Source organism: Pinus tabuliformis, chromosome X (assembly GCF_031772625.1).
Source record: "Pinus tabuliformis cultivar Carrire ecotype Pingquan chromosome X, CPIR1, whole genome shotgun sequence".
NCBI lineage: Eukaryota > Viridiplantae > Streptophyta > Pinopsida > Pinales > Pinaceae > Pinus > Pinus tabuliformis.
The window spans coordinates 981772238-981780705 of record NC_142308.1 but is presented as its reverse complement, the minus strand read 5'-3'; positions in this window follow the sequence as shown (position 1 = coordinate 981780705).

Genomic DNA, 8468 nt, shown 5'->3' with positions numbered 1-8468 from the left:
AAATTACAACTTCACAACAGATTAAAAATGAAATTGATATTCAATTAAATTTTAAATCGGATGACTGTAAAAGAATCAATTTATATGAAAAAGACATAATGAAAAACTAATATGAAAACAACTCACTGAGAGACAGACCATATGAGGCAAATCCAGAATCTTTTATTAATTAAAAAATGCTCCAACTTAGTACAAATCTGCTTGTTAACTGGTTCAAGGGTTCAACCCTGAATACTTCGACAGAATGAACTATTTAAACAAAATTAAAAAAATATTACAATAAATGCCTAAGTGACACAACATTCTATTTTTAACTTAGAATAAACAGAAAGGAAGTAATTCGAACAAAAAGAATGAATGTGAACATCTGGCCCTGATATGAAGGAGAGCAGTTGCTGAGTGGCCACTATTTGGGTGTTGTGCTGTTGAACCTGATACGTCCTTTAGTCCTGAAATTCACACAACTTATCCCACTGTTCTTCATCTGGAATAGCTATCTTGGTTACCTTGTAGTAGATTTCATCTACCTTAGTATACCGAGAAAAAGTGGGTTTTATAGTAAAAATATGTTTTATCTCATGTCGAATAAAACTTATGCTATTTATGGCTTCATAAAATGCTCTGCCTGTCATAGAACCCTTGATGTTGGAGGACTTAGCTGTATGCTTGGCAATGTCCTGAAGCTTCTTCATGTAGTCTTCCCTGGTCATTAATTCGTCATTGATTACAAATAGTGAAGGCGTACCTTTCTTGTTTAATGCATCAATCCTTGTGAAAAACCTGTTGACTTCTACCTCTAGAGCGTGACACTTTTCTGTCAGCTGTACAACTAAGTTCTTCTTTGTTATAAATTTCTTCACCTCCAGGATGGTTTCTGTTCTGTCATCCACTCCTAGGTCATCCAACTCATATCATTTTTTGGAATTAAGGAACCTTATGATGTTTTTGGTTGTAGCAGACATTTCTCCCAATTGAGCATTGATAGTGGCAATGGTTTGTTGTGCTTTCTCCATGAGTTCCTTCTGTTCAAAATAATCTAGATACATGGCCAGATTTCATTTATTTCTTCAATAATATTATTCCAGATGATTTCTTTAACATGACCCAGTGTAGAGCCAATGGAAGACTCAGTTGTTGACTTCTTCCATTCCGCTATCTAATTTTGAGCTCTCTGAAGCTCTGTTGCATGAAAAATCTAAGTTTTATGGCAATGATCCTCTAGCAATTTCACTTGATTCTGCAGCTTTTTTATCTCTTCAGTCTGGAGGGACATGTTTTGTACTGCATTGGCCAACTGATCTACAACATCTCCTGTACTTGTTGTAGCAGATATGGTTGTAGGAATGGCTGTGATAGGAAGTGCTTCCAAATGGACAACAGTATTTTTAGCAACTTTCTCCTTTTCTTTAATCAATTTCTCCATCTCTTTCTCCATTTTCTTCAGCTGTGCAGTCTACTCCATGATGAGCTTCATCATATCTGCCTTTTTTGTCTCTATCTCTTCAATATCCTTGGCTAGAGGATCTTCTATAGCTAGCAGTTTTAACTACTTCCTTAATGTTGCTATGTCTAAATTCTTTTTCTTCACAAGTTCCTCTGCAGCATTGATGTTTGAAGGGTCATAACCCAATTTGATTACCAAGTCCTCCAGGGTTTTAATCCTAGTGTCTTTGGCAAGTGCAGAGACCTTCTCCATCTTCAGTTGTGATTGGACATTTGCTAAGGTAACCTGCAGTTTTGATAAACTCATAGTAGTGTTAGTGACAGTTGAAAATATCATTTCCCCAGTCTGCTTATGCATCTCCATTTGGTCAATGGCATGTATATCCTTTATATCAAACTCAAAAGTTCTCTTCTTGTAGTCCAATTTTTCCTTTGGATGGGGAACTTGTGCCTGGAGGAATGCCATTTGCATCTTTCCTTTTTCTAAATCAAAGGCTGATAGCAGCCTGCTTTGAGCACCAAAAGTTTGCATCCAGAACTAGTTGTAGGTGTTAATCTCCAAGGCTTCATTCCTGACTTTTATCTCCTTGAAGATGTCCATTATACTCTTCTATGTTTCCCCTGAAGTAGATGTGCTAGTCTGCATAACTTGTTGTTGTTCTTGTGAAGTTGTGGAGGTAGTAGGAAACTGTGTGGTTTGATCACCCACTAATGAGGAAACAAGTGGCTAATTAGTGGTGATAATGGCTTGCTGCTCTGAATCCTTGCTGAGGCTAAGTTTGGAACTAAGCTTGGTCTTGTTTTCGTACATAATCTTAAATTCTTCACTGAAAATTTCAGTCCCTAAAGGGGACTCTTCCTCTCTTCTTCTCTTGGTTGTTTTCTCCTGCATGGTAGGAGTCTTCACTGTAGATGATCATACATGTTGTTCTTCTGCCTCTTGTAGGGTATTCTCAACCCATTCTATCTGATTTTTGTATTTCTCTATCTCTAGCCTGGATGTGTGAAAGTAAGAAGTAGACTTGGTTTCTACTCTTAATTTAGAAATGATCCCTAATGGATCATATGACCAGGTAAAGCTAAGGCTGAACTGCATTTCCTTTAAGAGCTTATCTGCTTCTTCCCTTGTTGCCCTACTATTGCAAATGAAAGGGCCAATCTATGTTTTGATTTTAAATTAGGACTTATTCTTGGCAGCAACAAAGTGGATTTCATCCATATTGATCATCTACCTTATGTACTCCAAAGCAAAAATCCTCATTGGGAGGAATTTGGGCAGCTTGTAAGGTGCAAGCTCACATCCAAATATTCTCAATTCAGTATAGTTTTGGTAGAGGTACCAATCCCCTGTCTAAACTTGATCTGATAGCTGCAACATCCTTCTAATTTCCTCACTGATCCTTGGTTCTACCCTACTTCACAAAAGACTGATGGTTGGATGAACAAAAATCTATGTAAAATGTTTATATGTGTACTCCTTTTGTTCCTTCATGACCAGAGTAGTCCAAAAGATGACTAGCTGTTGGTTTCCTTTTTCATCTAGCTTTTGCAAGGAAAGGTTGATGTTGTCCCCCTGAAAGTATAAGAACATGTAAACTAACACAGAGGCATACTTGAATACCTCCTCAGTTGGAAATTTGATAAGTTGCTGATGAATTGACTCTGCAAGAAATTGGCTGAATTTAAACACAATATATGGCTTATAATCAGCAGAGAAAATGGACAGAAATCCTATGATGGCATCATCTACCCACTGATCTATTGGGTCCCTATAATACTAGTGATTACCCCATTACTATTGTAGTTGTACCCCTTATTAATATTTTTGTGCCCCTATTGTCCCCATATTGTTATTATTGTGCCCCATAGAATCCCTCTACTGTTATTTTTGTGGCTTTATATTATTATTGTTAGGTCGGCTAGGTTATATTGTGACTCCTTAGACTCCTATAGATAGAAAGAAGGTTTTGTCATTTGAATCATTGAAGAATTGTTCATTTATGTAATGTAAAGGAGGTTGCCCCCTCGAAGAGGCTGAATTCTAAGGCGTTGATCTATCTTTTCTATCTTTTTCTTGAGTTGGTTTCATAACATTTGGTATCAAAGCTTTGGATTCCAGGGTTTCGCTGCTCCAAACAGGTCATCGTGGCATTTTCACTATAAATTTTTTTTTGCGATGTTTCAGAAGCTAAAAAACAAAACCCATTTGAGAAGACGTCACGCTAAATCTCGGGTCTAAATTTCAGAACTTTTCACACTATATTTGCGGAGATATGATCTAAGGAAGTTGGTCTTTTTGCAAACTCCTGAATTACATTCCAAACAGGTGACCTAGGTAAAATCATCATAACTTTCTCTCTAAGCATTGGATTGAAATTTCATAAGAAGGTACAGAAAGAGAATAGACTGTAGTTTCTTTTATATATTTTTTTAGTGCCAAAGGTCGAAACAGTGACTCGTGGCACATCGTACAAGTTTGCTCTATTAAACTAGTCTATAATCCGGTCACAATGGGAGATTTCGCATAACTCTTCCTTGGAGAATCCAATTTGGATCACACTAGTGGCATTGGAAAGAGGACACAGCGGGCTACTACAAATCACAATTTCAGAACTGGATGATTTGAAAGCACAGAGATACATCAGAGGCAATATCGAGCTCCTATCAAGTGAAAAAAGGTGTGAGGAAAGGAAGTTGAATTAAGGGGTATTGTAGGGAAACCGGGAAAGATAATCAGCTCCAACGGTATGAAAAAGCTTCTAAAAAAGGAACAAAGAGGTGTAATTGCACAATTATGTTCGCTAGATGTTTCCACATTGGAATCATCTATTTCTCCAGATCTCCAAAAAGTCTTGGAAAATCATTCCAAGGTATTTGATACTCCCAAAGGTCTCCCACCTATTCGTGATCATGATCATGCTATTCATCTGATTCCAGGAAGTGTTCCTCCAAACATCAGGCCATACAGATATCCCTATGCCCAAAAGAGTGAAATTGAACGAATGGTTGCATAAATGCTAGAAGCTGGTATAATTCAACGAGTCAAAGTTCTTTCTCTGCTCCAGTAGTATTGGTGCACTATAAGGATGGATCATGGCGCATGTGTCTGGATTATAGGGAGCTCAACAAGCTCTCTATTAAAGATAAGTTTCCCATTCCTGTCATTGATGAATTACTGGATGAATTGCATGGATCAATTTACTTCACCAAGTTGGATCTTCGTTCAAGATATCATCAAATCAGAATGAAGACTGAAGATATTTTAGAAACAGGATTTAGAACTCATGAGGGTCATTATGAATTTTTGGTCATGCCTTTCGGCCTTACCAATGCACCTTCAACATTTCAAGCTTTGATGAATTCAATTTTCAAACCATTCCTTAGAAAATTTGTGTTAGTATTTTTTGATGATATACTAATCTACAGCAAGTTTTGGAAGGATCATGTTGAACATGTTCATAGGGTGCTACAACTATTGGAGGAGAAACAATTATATGCAAAAAGATCCAAATGTTTCTTTTGAGTACAAGAGGTGGAATATTTGGGTCATATTGTATCTCATGAAGGAGTTAAGGTAGACCCTAGCAAAATTAAAGCCATTAAGGAATGGAAAATCCCCACATCCATAAAGCATCTGCAAGGATTTCTTGGGTTGACAGGGTATTATCTCAAGTTTGTTAAGAATTATGGGAGAATAACAACACCTCTAACAACATTATTGAAGAAAGATGCATTTTCATGGACTCCAGAAGCAACAAAGGCCTTCGAACATCTTAAAGAGGCAATGTGCCAAGCACCGGTCTTAGCTACACTGGACTTCACAAAAACATTTATTGTGGAATGTGATGCTTCAGGAAATGGAATTGGTGTTGTTTTAATGCAAGATGAAAGACCCATTGCTTTTGAAAATCGTCCAATCAAAAGAAAGTTTTTACACAAAGCTATTTATGAGAAGGAAATGTTGGCAATACCCCATGCACTTAAGAAATGGCAACCCTACCTAATGGGAAGACACTTCAAGGTAAAAACGGATCATGATAGCCTTAAATACCTTTTAGAACAAATATTATCCTCTGAAGAGAAACAAAAGTGGGTCACAAAGATGTTGGGTTATGACTTTGAAATCATCTACAAAAAAGGGAAGCAAAATGTGGTGGCAGATGCACTCTCAAGAAAGGATGAGTATGTGGAAGCATTGTTGTGCGCCATTTCTATTATCCAACCAGATTGGATAAATGAAGCAAGGGAGGAATGGAAGAATGACGAAGAAGTGTGGGAACTTATTCGAAAGTTACAACAAGATTCCAGTACGTCCGATACATTTAGCTGGCAAAATCATTCGTTATGGTACAAAGATTGCTTATACCTCTATAAGAATTCCCAGATAAAACAAAAGATTCTTATGGAATTGCACACTTCTCCCTTAGGAGGGCACTCAGGATTTTTAAAAACTTACCACAGGGTTAAGAAGGAATTTTTTTGGGATGGCCTTAAATCAGATATTCTAAAGTTTGTGGCGGAATGTTTGGTTTTCCAACAAAATGAAGTTGAAACAATTAAGACACCGGGTCTATTACAACCTTTGTCCATTCCAAGCCAACATTGGGAGGAGGTTTCAATGGATTTTATCACAGGTTTACCCAAGTCTGAGGGAAAGAGTGTCATCATGGTGGTAGTTGACAGACTTACCAAGTATGCACACTTTTGTGCATTATCACATCCATTTAAAGCCAGTATAGTTTCTACTGCATTTATGGAAACAAATCAAAAGCTACATGGAAACCCAAAGATTATTGTAAGTGACAGAGATCCCATTTTCACTGGAAATTTTTGGACAGAATTATTTTCTTGTCTTGGTACTCAGTTAGCTCATAGCTCATCTTATCATCCTCAATCTGATGGGAAAACTGAGATAGTAAAAAATGTTTGGAAGGATATCTTCGTTGCTTTGTATCTAATAAATAGACACAATGGGTCAAATGGTTGCCTCTGGCTGAATGGTGGTATAACACTTCCTTCCATACAGCAACAAAAATGACCCCATTTATGGCACTTTATGGGTATCAGCCACCATCCATCACATCATATTTAACAGAAAATTCTAAGGTTCAAGCAGTGGAACATCACATCGAACATCAACAACAAGTCCTCCACCTCTTAAAGGATAACCTCATGTTGGCACAGAATAGAATGAAACAATAGGCAGATCAACATCGCAGTGAAAGAAGTTTTGATGTAGGTGATTGGGTATTCCTACAGCTACAACCATATAAGCAAATTTCCCTCAAGAAAGCTAAGAAGGATAATAAATTATCACCAAAGTATTATGGTCCGTACAAGGTGTTGCAAAAGATTGGTACTATGGCATACAAATTGGAGCTTCCTGCAGCTTCTCAATTGCACCCAGTTTTCCATGTTTCATGTTTAAAGAAGGTTATAGGTGACAAGCTTCCAGTTCAAACAATATTGCCAGAACTTGACGAGGAAGGAAAAATTATATTGGAACTGGAAGCAGTCACAGAATCAAGAACTCGACAGCTACGAAATCGATCAATTTCGGAGTATCTTATCAAGTGGAAGAACTTATCTGCTGAGGATGAGAATTTTATACAGAAGCATCCAGAACTACTCAAGCGTTGAGGACAACACTTTTTTGAAGGAGAGGGGCATGTTGGGTCCCTATAATACTAGTGATTACCCCATTACTATTGTAGTTGTACCCCTTATTAATATTGTTGTGCCCCTATTGTCCCCATATTGTTATTACTATGCCCCATAGAATCCCTCTATTATTATTTTTGTTGCTTTATATTATTAGTGTTAGGTCGGCTTGGTTATATTGTGACTCCTTAGACTCCTATAGATAGAAAGGAGGTTTTTTCATTTGAATCATCGAAGAATTGTTCATTTATGTAATGTAAAGGAGGTTGCCCCCTCGAAGAGGCTGAATTCTAAGGCGTTGATCTATCTTTTCTATCTTTTTCTTGAGCTGGTTTCATAACATGATCAGAGTAGCATGGGGACTTCATTAGGGGAGCAATACCATACCACGTTGGTTAATATTGGGGGATATTTATTGAGGAAAAAATGACATAATATATTGGGGGATATATAGGGGTAGCGGGTTTTTATATTGGCAGGTATAAAAAATGGAGGCCAAAGTTAATGAAAAAATATAAAGGGGTATAAAAATGTTAATGAAAAATGGATACCTACAATATCTAGTGAAAGTAGGGGTATTTAAAATGAGAAGGTGTAATGGGTTCATATTGGTAGGGGGTTAAATAATGTGATATTTAGAGGTATATTTCAATATGTAGTCAAATTAAGGGTATTGTTTAATATGCCACAAATGCACGTGATACGTCAGAGGTTCATTGAGTGAAGACCTCGTGCAGAGTAGTAGCCAAGGAGGTAGGAAACAACTATGATATTCTTCTTGGAATATTTCAAATATGGATTACATGTTCTTATTTTTTAGGGCCTAAGTGCTCATATATTGGTCCATGCTTTGAGGAGAGGTGGAGGATCTAGGTTTAGAACAGGAACACAAAATCCTTCACGGTGTTGCCCTATCTTATCTATTGATTCACATGGACAAAAAGAAGCAAAGGTATCTTCTTAGATGTATTTTCCTCTCTAGTTTAGGTGGAAGATGATGTTTTGACCATATTGTCTCATTTTTCACAGTCTATCTCCCCCTAGATCTTGATCTGTTATTCCAGAGGAGCTTGATGCCTTGAAGCCCTGGGGCTATTTCGATGGGGTAGTGTAGGGGGATACTTATATGTGTAGTGGTGGATTTATATTATTTTTATCTGTTCAACCCTATTTCAAGGTGTGTATGGGTATTGGGCGAGGCACAAATAATCTGGTTGAGTTGCTTGCCTATCACTCACTTCTGTATTTTTCAAAGGAAAATGGATATGAAAATTTACAAGTTTTTGGAGACTCTTTATTGATTATCAATTGGGTTAATTTGATCCAATAATGTCATTTTTTACATATTTTTCACATTCTATAGG